Raw genomic sequence first — 13,829 nt, forward strand, 5'->3', positions numbered from 1 at the left:
GTTGGGAGTCCGGCTATAGCGCAGAGGGTTAAGCGCAGGTGGCGCAAAGCACAAGGACCGGCATAAGGATCCCGGTTTGAACCCCGGCTGGGAATTGGGCTGTAGCGCAGCGGGTTAAGCGCAGGTGGCGCAAAGCACAAGGACTAGCATAAGGATACCGGTTCAAACCCCGGCTCCCCACCTGCAGGGGAGTCCCTTCACAGGCGGTGAAGCAGGTCTGCAGGTATCTATCTTTCTCTCCTCCTCTCTGTCTTCCCCTCCTCTCTCCATTTCTCTCTGTCCTATCCAACAACGACGACAACAACAATAATAGCTACAACAATAAAACAACAAGGGCAACAAAAGGAAATACATAAAATAAATATTAAAAATAAATAAATAAATAAATAAAAGCCCTCTGGTTATCTTCCCCTACCATTCAATTTAGAAGTATAGACCAAATTTCTTTTTGGGGTGTAGAAGGTGGGAGTTTTGGCTTCTGTAATTGCTTCTCTGCTGGACATGGCCGTTGGCAGGTCAATCCATACCCTAAGTCTGCTTCTATCTTTTCCTGATCAGTGAGGTTCCGAGACACACTGATGAGGTCATCTGCACTGGGAAGTCATGATGGAATTATAGTAGCATCTGCAATTTGGTGGCTAAAAGGCATTAAGATATAAAACGGGGAGTCGGGGGGTAGCGCAGCGGGTTAAACGCAGGTGGCGCAAAGCACAAGGACCGGCATAAGGATCCCGGTTGGAGCCCCCGGCTCCCCACCTGCAGGGGAGTCGCTTCCCAGGCGGTGAAGCAGGTCTGCAGGTGTCTATCTTTCTCTCCCCTTCTCTGTCTTCCCCTCCTCTCTCCATTTCTCTCTGTCCTATCCAACAACGACGACATCAATGACAAGAACGATAACAACTACAACAACAATAAAGATACAAAGGCAACAAAAGAGAAAATAAATAAATGTTTAAAAAAAAGATATAAAACAGGAAAAAATGTTTGATAAAAAGGAACCAAAAAGTAAGACTAGATCAGATAAAAGTAGGATGGAAGGAAGCTAGGAAGCCTATTTCAGACATGTTTCTAGGAGCCCATGTCTTAGTAACCTTTGCTTAAGCTTGATAGCTAAAGTGGGGGTGGACTAGGAATGTTGTCTGTAAAGATGGTGTCAGAGTTGACAAAGAACTAAGCAGCAGGATTAGGGCAGAGAGTTGCTCCCAAATTTGAAGAAAATATATAAATGCAATTACCCATATACCACAATGATCTAACACGGGGCCCATAGCTACTTTTTTTAGGTTATTTTACCAATTATTTATTTTTTTAATTTGCCTTTTTTATATTTATTTATTTACTTATTCCCTTTTGTTGCCCTTGTTTTATTGTTCTGGTTATTATTGTTTTTATTGATGTCGTGGTTGTTGGATAGGACAGAGAGAAACAGAGAGAGGAGAGGAAGACAGAGTGGGAGAAAGATAAACATCTGCAGACCTGATTCACCGCTTGTGAAGCGAATCCCCTGCAGGTGGGGAGCCGGGGGCTCGAACCGGGATCCTTACCCCCGTCCTTGTGCTTCGCCCTACGTGCGCTTAACCCGCTGCACTATCGCTCGACTCCCCAGTTTGTCTTTTTTCTTTTAAAATATTTATTTATTTATTCCCTTTTGTTGCCCTTGTTTTATTGTTGTCGTTATTATTGATGTCGTTGTTGTTGGATAGGACAGAGAAATGGAGAGACGAGGGGAAGACAGAGAGGAGGAGAGAAAGAGAGACACCTGTAGACCTGCTTCACCACCTGTGAAGCGACTCCCCTGCAGGTGGGGAGCCAGGGGCTTGAACCGGGATCCTTATGCTGGTCCTTGCACTTCACGCCACGGGCCGCTTAACCAGCTGCGCTACCACCCGACTCCCCTCCCAGTTTGTCTTTTTTTTTTTATATTAGCGAGTCAATATTGACTTGCAAAATTACATGTCAACAGGGGTATAGTTCCACACCATTCCCACCACCAGAGTTCTGAATCCCAAGTCCCTCCATTGCAAACCACCGTGGTTCTCCCAAAGTTGCAGACATGGGTTAACTGTCATCTCTACAACTATCTGTCTACATGTGTACATACTTGCCCCCTTTTACTTCCAGGTTCAATCCCCTCTTCCCCTCCAAGCCACACATAACCCTATTACTACATCCAATTATCTCTCCCCTTTTTGTCCTCTCTCTCTCTGGGTCCTGGTGGAGCTGAAGTTCAGAGCCCTTTTATCCTCTTCCTCCTATCACTTCTCCCCCACTGGGAGTATGAATCAAAGTTGTTTTTGGGGTGTAGAAGGTAGGAGTTCTGGCTTCTGTAATTGCTTCTCCACTGGATTTAGGTGTTGGCAGGTGGATCCATACCCCCAGCCTTTTTCTTTTCTTCTCTTTTGCCTCCAGGGTTATTGCTGGGGCTCAGTGCCTATGCCATGAATCCACTGCTCCTGGAGGCCACTTTTCCCCCCTTTCGTTGCCCTTGTTGTTGTAGCTTTGTTGTGACTATTATTGTTGTTGATGTTGTTGTTGTGAAGGCTCGAACTGGGATCCTTATGCCAGTCCTTGTGCTTTGCACCACGTGCGCTTAACCCGCTGCGTTACCGCCCAATACCCACCCTCCCCCCAGCCTTTTTCTATCTTTCCCTAGTGGGATACAGCTCTTGAGAGGTGAGACTCCAGGACACATTGATGAGGTTGTCTGCCCAGAGAAGTCAGGGTGGAATCATGGTAGCATCTGCAACTTGGTGTCTGGAGGGTGGCAGGACATAAAGTGAGACAAAATGGTTACTGAACAGGAACCAAAAGGTAGCAATAGAGCAGATGAGATTAGGGAACAGTTGGAACAGTTGGAAGAAAGCTCCGAAGTCCATTTTAGGCATGTTTCTAGGGTCTCATGACTATGGTAGCTTTTGTTTGAGTTTGATAGCTAGCATGAAGTTGGATAAAAACATTGTGTGAGAAAATGGTGTCAGAGTAGATAATAGGGCTAGAAACTTGGATTAGGGCAGAGAGTAGCTCCTGTTCTTGAAAATATTCTGTGGATAGAATTAACTACCTCAATCCACTAGGGCCCACCCACATTTATTTATATTTAGCATTAGAGCCTGTGTAACCTCTAAATCCCTATTGGTCTGAGCTTGCAGTTCATGGTCACAGCTGGGAACAGTACAGGCTGCACTCATTTCAGGACCAGTCTTCCTCAAGTGGCAGGGCAGGACACTTCAGTCTCCCTTCAGAGACTGGGGAAGTCCCTACCATAGCTGTTCTATAGTGAGGGCAAGGTCCTGAGAGGGCCTGTATCTATCTATTCATATTTAGCACCACACCGGAGCCTGTACAACCTCCGAATCCCTGTGAGACTGAACTCACAATCCATGGTCACAGCTGGGAATATTCTAAACTGCACTCATTTCAGGACCAGTCTTCCTTGATCGGCATAGTAGGATGACCCAGCCTCCCTTTGGAGAGTGAGGCAGTCCCTACCGTTATTAGTTTACAGTGAGGGCACAGTTGACAAGGATTTTAAAGCAGTATCATTAAAAAAAAAAATCTTACAAGCATACTTGAAAGCAATAAAATTCTCAGTGAAGAAGTGGCCAGATACGGGTGGAGGGTAGATAGCATAATGGTTATGCAAAGAGACTCAAGCCTGAAGCTCCAAAGTCCCAGGTTCAATCCCCCCGCATCACCATAAGCCAGAGCTGAACAGTGAGCTGGTAGGAAAAAAAGAAAGAAAAAGAAAAAAGAAATGCAAGATACAAGGAAGAACTGAATGGAAAGTTCTATTTTTAAAAAATTTATTTTAATAATCTCAGTCCTGGTTGATGGTGGTGCTGGGGAATGAATTTAGGATTTTAGAGCCTCAAACATGGAAGTCTTTTTGCATAACCATTGTACTATCTCTCCACCCCACATCCAGGGAATATTTAGAACTAAAAATTGCAATAACCGAAAATTCAATATAAATTCCTAGACTCAATAGTAAAATATAGAGGATACAGAAAAGAATGAGAAAAATTGAGAGACAGAATAGAAATTACTCAATAGAAACAGCAAAGCGAATAGAGTGAAAAAAAAAGGAACAGAGCTTCAAATACATCTACGTTTATAACAACAATAAGCAATATTTGGATCGTGGTGGTTCCAGATGGAGAGGAACAAGAAGGTGGAGCTGAAATAATGTTTGAAAAAACAAACAGTAGCTAAAAATTTTAAAATATTGGCAAAAGATATAAATATATAGATTCAAGAAGTTGAGCAACTCCAAATGGACAAATTTAAAGAAATCCGGGGGGTGGGGGTGGCGCATGAAGTTACACGCACAGAGCCCTATGCTCAAGGATCCGGTTCAGAGTCCTTGCTCCCCACCTGCAGTGGGGACACTTCACAAGTGGTGAAACATGTCTGCAGATGTCTATCTTGCTCTCTCCCTCTCTGTCTTCCCCTCTCCTATTTCTCTGTCCTATCAAATAAAATAGAGAGAGAGAGAAAGAAAAATAGCCACCAGGATGGCAGATTTTGTAGTGCAGGCACCAAATCTATGTAATAACCCTGGTGGGGGGAAAAAAAAAGCCAAAAAAAAAATGGGGTAGGAAGAAAGCATAATGACTACGCAACACTTACATTTCATGTCTGAGGCTTTGAGGTCCAAGGTTCAATCCCTGGCACCACCATAAACCCAAGCTGAGCTGTGCTCTGATCAAAACAAAATAGCAACAACAAACAATACAAAAAAAACCTACTGGGGCCGGGCGGTGGCGCACGTAGTATTATGCACAAAGATACACAGAAGGACCTCAGTTCAAGCCCTGGCTCCCCACCTGCAGCAGGACTGCTTCATTAGTGGTGAAGCAGGTCTGCAGGTGTGTATCTTTCTCTCCCTTTATCTCCCTCTCCCCTCTCAATTTCTCTTTGTCCTATGGGGGAATAAAAGGTCGCCAGAAGTGGTGGATTCCTATTGCTGGCACTGAGCCCCAGTGACTGGAGGGAAAAAAAAAAGTCCCAAAGCACCTCTTTGTGTGTGACTTAGACTGTTGAAAAAAATGGAGTTAAGGTGGCTTTGAAAAGGGACTGGTTGGGCAGGGGTAGATAGCATAATGCTTATGTAGACAGACTCTCATGCCTGAGGCCCTGAAGTCCCAGGTTCAATCCCTCACACCAGCATAAGCCAGAGCTGAGTAGTGTTCTGGTTAAAAGAAAAAAAAAAAAAAAAGGCCTGCTGCAGCTTTGACCAGAAGGAAAAGCAAACCTGATGTATTTGAAGCTGTGTCTTAAATGCTTATACAATATTTGAGTTCACAATCAGATAACCCTGGCAAATACTCCCCTACTAGATATAGAGATGGATTTTGGGGGGTACCTTTATTTACTTATTTTTGAAAATATATATTTTTTATTTATTATTGGATAGAGACAGAGAGAAACTGAGAAGGGAGGGGGAGATACAGAGGGAGAGAGACAGGAAGACACCTGCAGCCCTGTTTTTGCCACTTGTGAATTTTTTTCCCCAGGGGCTTGAACCTGGGTCCTTGCGCCCTGTAATGTGTACTTAACCAGGTGCACCACTACTTGGTCCCTTTTTTGGTACCTTTAGGTTTTGAAGTATTATGAAGAATGGCTACTGAACATGACTGCCCTGTCACTTTATCTGGGGGGTGAGCGCTGTGTTCTTCCAGGGGGGTGGTGGACCTGCCTCCAAGTCTTGGAGCAGATCATCTCCTAAGATATGCTGGCCCCTAAATCTCAGTCTCCCAGAAGAATGCCTTGAAGTTTTTCTACTACAGTTGTTTATAATTTTTATATTCTCCAAAAAGAAAAAAAGTGTGTGAGAGAGCTATCTGAGCATTATATGATAGTCGTTATTCCAGATGTCACTTTAATTATTTCAACGTGAAAGCAGCTTAAAACCTCAGTAATGGCTGGTAACTTTATTTAGTTATTGCTTTTTTACTTGCCTATGAAAACTAGAGAGAGAAGGTGAGAAAGAGAGAACAAGAGCATCATTGTGGCTCATGTAATGCTGAGGACTGGACTCAGGATCTCGCACTTCTAAGTTTAATACTTTAGCTACTGCACCAGCTCCCAAACCAGTTATTTAATATCTCTCTCCCTCCCCCCTTCCTTCCTTTCTTTCTTTCTCTTTTTTCCTAGCCATTAAGGCTTCACTGGGGCTTTGTACCTGCATGATTCTACCACATTGATGGTTTAGATAGAACAGGGAGAAATGGAGAGAGGAGGGGAAGAAAGAGAGGGGGAGAGAAAGACAGACCTGCTTCACTGCCTGTGAAGCGACGCCCCTGCAGGTGGGGAGCCGGAGGCTCGAACTGGGATCCTTACGTTGGTCCTTGCGCTTTGTGCCACATGCGCTTAACCCACTGCACTACTGCCCGACTCCCAGGACCCCATTTCTATTTGCAGCTTTCTAGGAGTTTTTTTTCCTTATCATGTATAAATATTAGATTAAGCCTTTTAAAATCATTTTGAGATTTTCATAAGTTTGCTACTGTATTCTCTTAGTAGGGTGAATACCATTATTCTCAAATTGGGCACATTCAAGTTCTGTGTGTTTCTGAAATAAACACATCCTTTTTCATAAAAATAAAAGGCAATCTTCGCCAGTTCTACCCAAACTGCGTCATGATGACTCATAGTGGCAGCCCTCTAGAGCTTTGAATATTTTTGAAATTATGTGTTGGAATTTGTGGAAAGTTTATTCTCTTAAGAGGTTTTTTTTTTTTTTTTTTTTTTTGCCGCCAGGGTAATCTCTGGGGCTTGGTGCTTGCATTATGAATCCACTGCTCCTGATGGCCATTTTATTTTATTTTATTTTGGATAAGACAGAGAGAAATTGAGAGAGGAAGGGGAGTTAGAGAGAGAGAAAGAGAGAGAACTGCAGATCTGCTTCCCTACTTGTGAAGTGACACCCCCCCGCAACTGCAGGTGGGGAGCCAGGGGCTCGAACCCAGATTCTTGCGTGGGTCTTTTTGCTTTGTACTATGTGCACTTAACTGGGTGTACCACGCTCCAGCCTCTGGGAAATCTTTAAAGAGATTTACATGATTTTTTTTTTGAGTGTGTGTATGTATGTGCATGTGTGGTGTGTGCACGCATGCTTGCTTTAAAGCCAGATTCCTAATTATTCCTCCTTTTCAAAAGAAAATAGAAATATTCCTTCTCTTCCTTACTTCTTTCCTAGGTTACCTCCCTCTCTCTACCCATTCTATCTAATCTGTCTGCCTGCCTGCCTGTCTGTCTGTCTGTCTTTCTGTCTATCTATCTATTTATCTCAATATTTATTTAATGAAAGAGAGATATAGAGTGAAAAATACTGAAAGACTAGAGTACCGATCAGCTCTGGCTTATGGTGGTGCTGGGAACTGAACTTGGGACCTTAGAGCCTTGGCCATAAAAGTCTTTTGCAGAATCATTATGCTGTCTCCTCAACTCCTTCCTTTCACTAGAGCACCACTCAGTTCTGGGTAATGGTGGTGCTGGGTCTGAACCAGGGAACTTGGAGACTCAGGTACAAAAAGCCATTTGCAGAACCATTATCTTACCTTCCTGGCTAGCCATTCTTTTTTTTTTTTTTTTTTTTTCTTCTTCTTCTTTTTACCAACACTGCTCAACTCTGGCTTATGGTGGTGCAAGGGACTGAACCTGGGTTCAGAGCCTCAGGTATCATTAGAGTCTTTGTATAACCATTATCCTATCTTCCCTACCCTCACCCTTTTCTTGTTTTAATTTTTTTTTGTATTTTATTTACTTTATTTTTGAGAGAGATGCAGAAAGAGAAAGACACAGAGGCAAATACCAGAGCACTGCACAGCTCTGACTTATTGTGGTGTGGGGGATTGAACCTGAGACTTCGGAGTCTCAGGCATGAGAGTCTCTTTGCATAACCATTATGTTATCTACCCCTGCCCTACACTCATCCTTTTCTTCTTAATGTGGGTATTTCCTATTTTGGTCATGTATTGGCTCTGCAGAAAACCACCCCAAACTCAGTGGCATAAAATAACTACTATTGTTGCCAAGAGACAGCTCACTGGGCAGGACTTCTGTCTTGTCATGCACACAGTCTTGGTCCAAATCCTTGTCCACATGGGAGTATCACAGCACCAGAGTAAGTACTGGGGCTATAGTATCCCTCTCTGTCTGTCTCTAAATGGGAAAAGTCTGCCTGAAAGCAGTGAAATCATGCATGTGTGAGGCTCTAGCCTCATTCCAAAAAAAAAAAAAAAAAAACCCAACAACTCCTGGTATTTTATTCTAGCTGGATCAGGAATTCACCAAGGACACAATTGGGTTGGCTTGTCTCAGCTCTATGATGACTGGGGCATCAGCCAAGAGACTGAAATGCCTGGGGATGATGTGAATAGTTGGGGGGGTGGGGTGAATCACCTGGGAGACTTTTGTTTGTGTGTTCAGTGTCTGGGATGGGTTGCTTGGGATGGAGCTGTATTAACAGAATGACTACATTTGGTTCTGCCCAGGAGTTTCAGGGTGGACGGGCTTCTCAGGAGTCAAAAGAGACAGCGAACATCCTAGTGTGAAAAGTGGACACTGTAGGACATACTGTGGTTTAACTTGGGGGATCAGCGAGGGGTAGCAAGCAAACAGTTTGTTTGTGGAACTTATGGTCTCTCTTCTAACTACTCAGCTCTGCTGTTGTAGCCATTTTCTCAATTTTCAAATAATCTGCCAACCTACCCTCCTTAGATAAATACTACCAATGGCTGGTCATGTGTGTTACTCTTACGTATTTCTGGATTCGAGTTGTTAGTCTGGGGACTTCTTTCTTTCTTTCTTTCTAAGATATTTCATTTATTTATTTAGGATAGAGACAGAAATTGAGAGAGAATAGAAATATAGAGAGGGAGGAAGGGAAGGAGAGACAAAGACCTGCAGCACAGTTTCATCACTTGTGAAGCTTCCCCCCTACAGGTGAGGGCCATGGGCTTGAACCTGGTTCTTCTCCACTGTAATATTTGCACTCAACCAGGTATGCCACCACTCAGCCTCAATCTGGAGATTTCTAATGTAATACAGAGGAATGATCCCGGGGCCTTGTGCTCTCACATAGATACCATTGAGTGTCCTAAGCTCACTTTTCTGTTCTTATTTAATTATATTTTTTAATTGTCACCCGAGTTATGATGGGGCTCAGAACCTGCATGACCATGCCACTGCTCATGGCAGCCATTCCATCCCCCCACCCCCTTTTATTTAATGGGACAGAGAGAAACTGAGAGGAGAGGGGAAGACAGAGAGGGAGACAGAGACACAATTTTAGACGTGCTTCACTGCTCATGGCTCATGAAGCTTTCTCCTTGTAGGTGGGAAGAGGGAGCTCAAATTTGGGTCCCTGTGCATGAGTATGTGAGCACATAATCAGATGTGCCACTGCCCGGCCTGCCAGTTTTTTTTTTTTCTTGAAATGATTTACGTACTGAGACCAGGTGGTGGTATACCCAGAAGAGTGCCCACATCACCATGTGCAAGGAGCCTGGGTTCAAGCCCCTGGTCCCCACTTGCAGGGGGGAAGTTTCATAGGTGGTAGAGCAGTGCTGCCGGTGTCTCTCTTTGTCTCTCCCTCTCTTCTTCTGTCTCTACCAGAAAAGAAGGAAAAGGGGGAGGGTGTAAGAGGTGGGGAAGATCAACAGATACCGAGCTCCAGAGATAGCCTTGACCCCCTCCCCCCAAAAAATGATTTGTTTATTTCAGGTGAGAGAAAGAGAGAGAAAAGGAAGAGCAAGGCTTCAGCATATGATATGTTGGGGATCAAATCTGGGACCTCAGGCATGCTAATCATATGCTCTATTTGCTGAAGCATTTCCATAGACATTCATTCTTTATTTTTTGATAGAGCAGAGTGGAAGAGAGGGAGGGAGAGGTGGGGAGAGAGAGAGAGAGATAGAGATAGAGAGAGAGACTGACCATAGCACTGTTCCACCATCCATGGAGCTAATTTGGTATCTTCATTTTTTAAAATTTTTTTAAATATTTTATTTTATTTTTATTTATTCCCTTTTGTTGCCCTTGTTTTATTGTTGTAGTTATTATTGATGTCATTGTTGTTGGACAGGACAGAGAGAAATGGAGAGAGGAGGGGAAGACAGAGAGGGGGAGAGAAAGAGAGACACCTGCAGACCTGCTTCACCGCCTGTGAAGGGACCTGCCTGCAGGTGGGGAGCCGGGGGCTCGAACTGGGATACTGACGCCGGTCCTTGAGCTTAGCGCCACCTGCGCTTAACCCGTTGTGCTACAGTCCGACTCCCTTTTAATTTTTTTTTAATTTTATTTATTCCCTTTTGTTGCCCTTGTTGTTTTATTGTTGTAGTTATTATTGTTGTTGTCGTTGTTGGATAGGACAGAGAAAAATGGAGAGAGGGAGGGGAAGACAGAGAGGAGGAGAGAAAGATAGACACCTGCAGACCTGCTTCACCGCCTGTGAAGCGACTCCCCTGCAGGTGGGGATCCGGGGTTTGAACCGGGATCCTTATGCCGGTCCTTGTGCTTTGCACCACCTGCGCTTAACCCGCTGCACTACAGCCCAACTCCCTGGTATCTTCATTTAAAAAAAATCTTTATTTATCCCCTTTTGTTGCCCTTGTTGTTTTATTGTTGTAGTTATTATTGTTATTGATGTTGTTGTTGTTGGATAGGACAGAGAGAAATGGAGAGAGATGGGGTAGACAGAGAGGGGGAGAGAAAGACAGACACCTGCACACCTGCTTCACCGCTTGTGAAGCGACTCCCCTGCAGGTGGGGAGCCAGGGGCTCGAACCGGGATCCTTACACTCAAGCGCCATGTGCACTTAACCCGCAGCTCTACCGCCCGACTCCCTAATTTGGTATTTTCTATAGTACTGCTATGTGGTGCTGGGATTCAAACCCAGGGTCTCATGCTGAGCAAAGTCATGTGCTCTATCTACTGAGTAAGTTGTCTCCCACCCCTAAATTGTTAGTATTTTATTAAAAATTACCATGTCACGTTTTCTAAAGAACAGGGTACATGAAACTAAAAAAGCTTCTACACATCAAAAGCACTAAACCAGGATAACCAGGCAACCCAGTATACTGGAGAAGATATTTGCACATCACATATCCAAGAAGCGACTGATATCAAATATCTATAAAGAACTAGTACAGGAGGCCAGGAGGTGGCGCACCCAGTTAAATGGAAGGACCCATGCAAGGATCCAGGTTCAAGTCCTGCTTTCCACCTGCAGGGAGGATGCTTCACAAGTGGTGAAGCAAGTCTGCAGGTGTCTGTTTTTTTCTCTCCTTCTGTATCTCCCCTCTCCTCTCTCAATTTCTGTCTGTCCTGTCCAACAAAATGGAGAAAGGAGGAATGCCACCAGGAGCAGTGGATTCATAATGCTGGCAGTGAGCCCCAGCAAATAACCCTGGAGGCAAAAAACAAACGAAAATGAGTACAGCTCAACAGAAGAACAAACAATAACCTGATTAAAAAAAATAAAGTGGGCCAAAGAACTAAATAGACAGTTTTCTAAAAAAGAGATACATATGGCCTGCAGATATATAAAAAAATGTTCCTTGATTTATTCTTACAGGAAATGCAAATTAAAACCACAGTGAGAGTCAACCTCACACCTGTGAGAATGGCTTATGTCAACAAAACAGGAAATGACAAGCATTGGTGAGAATGTGGAGAAAAAGAAACCCTGATTAATTATTGGTATGCAAACTGGTGCAGCCCCTATGGAAAACAGTATGGAGAGTCCTTACACCAGTAAGAATGGAAATGCCTTATAATCCAGCAATCCCATTCCTAGGCATATATCCAAAGGAAATGAAAACGCTAACTCAAAGGGATGTATGCACCCCTATGTTCATAGCTGCATTAGTCACAATAGCTCAAATATATAAGCACGACAGCTGACTGGATAAAGGTGCGATGAGACATATATTCAATAGAATGTTACTCTGCAATTAAGAAAGGTGATATTGTGTTCTTAGGGACAAAATAAATGGGACTGGAGGTGATTATGCTTAGTGAAGTGAGCAAGGAGGTAAAAGACAACTACTGGAAGGTTTTGCTTTTATGTGGAATCCAGAGAATCAAAACACATGAATTTACACAATCAATAAATAGTCAAACTGGGAGACTTCCAGGAGGCGTGGTTGATGGAGTAGCTGCAGTCTGACCTTCGCTCTCCCCATACAACTATTAAACACAACAAGAGACCGAACTGGACACATAATCTACAGCTGAAAAAAATCCACAGCCTTGTGGTCTGGGAGGTGGTGGAGTGGCTAACGCACTGGACTCTCAAGCATGAGGTCCTGAGTTCAATCCCTGGCAGCACATGTGCCAGAGTGATGTTTGGTTTTTTTTTTTTCTCTCTCTTATCTTTCTCATTAATAAATAAATAAAGTCTTTTTTAAAAAAAAAATCCATAGCCTCAGGTGGGTGCTGGCATGCACAGTTGGGGAAACGGGAGCAGGTTGGAAGACATGCTAGGTTGAAACGAGAGCTCTGCGTTTCTTCTTCTAGCGTTTGCCCTTCTTCCGCAGCCAGTCAACAGCGTCAGGTTGAGCCTGATGTAGAGTTTCGAGACCTCCTTTGAATCTGGAGAGGTGGCAGTCGTTGACTATGTGGGTCATTGTCTGTCTGGAGCCGCAGGGGCAGTTCGGGTCGTCTCTGGCTCCCCAGCGATGGAACATAGCGGCGCACCGTCCATGGCCTGTTCGATAGCGATTGAGGAGGGCCCAATCATAACGTGCCAGGTCAAAGCCAGGTTGACGCTTGCAGGGGTCTGTGATGAGGTGTTTGTTCTTTACCTCAGCTGACTGCCAGCTCTGTTTCCAAGAGTCTGGAACAGAGAAGTTCAGTGTAGGCATAGGGGACCAGATTGGGTGACGAGACGTCAAGCGTTGAACAGGGTGGGCGAAGATATCCGCGTATATTGGCAGGTCCGGTCGAGGGTAGACGTGGGAAATGAACTTAGATGATGCCGCATCCCGACGAATATCTGGCGGGGCGATGTTGCTAAGAACTGGCAGCCATGGAACCGGGGTGGAACGGATGGTTCCAGAGCGCTTGGCACCAACCCGCCATGCAGTAACCCAGTTAGCAGACTCCCCCAAGAAAAGAAATTGGAGCTTAAAACCTCTCAATCTTTGACTCGGGTACTGTTCACTTTTTTTTTTTTTCAATCTGAGTTTAAGACAAAGACAAAACTCAGCCCACAAGGTAGCCCAAAACACCCCGCCCCCCACCCACCACCGCAGATTCAAATAAGTGGAAAGCAAAGACAACCAAAATCATACATGCGAAAGTAAAGAGGCAGAAAGTTAAATTGCATGTCACATCAAACAGAGAAAAGTAAATCAGACGAAATCCAAGAAATTCCAGATACAGAGAGTCTATCAGAGACAGACTATAGAAACCTTATGAGAACTTTACAAGAATATAAGCAATAATTGAAAGAGCATTTTTCTTTGGAATTTGATAAGAAGCTACAAAGTGTGGAAGAAGAAGTCAAAGCAGAGTTCACTGAGCAGTTAAACAGCATGGAGGATAAATTTCAAACAGAACTGCAAGGACTGAAAGGCATCTTTAGTGCAGTTCAATCTCAGGTAGAAAGCTTAGGTAATAGACTCACACATGCAGAAGGAAGAATTTCCAATCTAGAAGACACAATTAGCCCACTCTTTCAATTCAAAGATGAGGGAGAGAAAAGGTTTTGAAAGAATGAAGCTACTCTCTCTCTGTCAAATTGCAGACTCCATAAAAAGGTCGAATATACAAGTTATAGGGATACCTGAGGAAGTAGACTGGGTCAAAGGTCCAGAGGTAA

Source organism: Erinaceus europaeus, chromosome X, assembly GCF_950295315.1.
Source record: "Erinaceus europaeus chromosome X, mEriEur2.1, whole genome shotgun sequence".
Taxonomy (NCBI): domain Eukaryota; kingdom Metazoa; phylum Chordata; class Mammalia; order Eulipotyphla; family Erinaceidae; genus Erinaceus; species Erinaceus europaeus.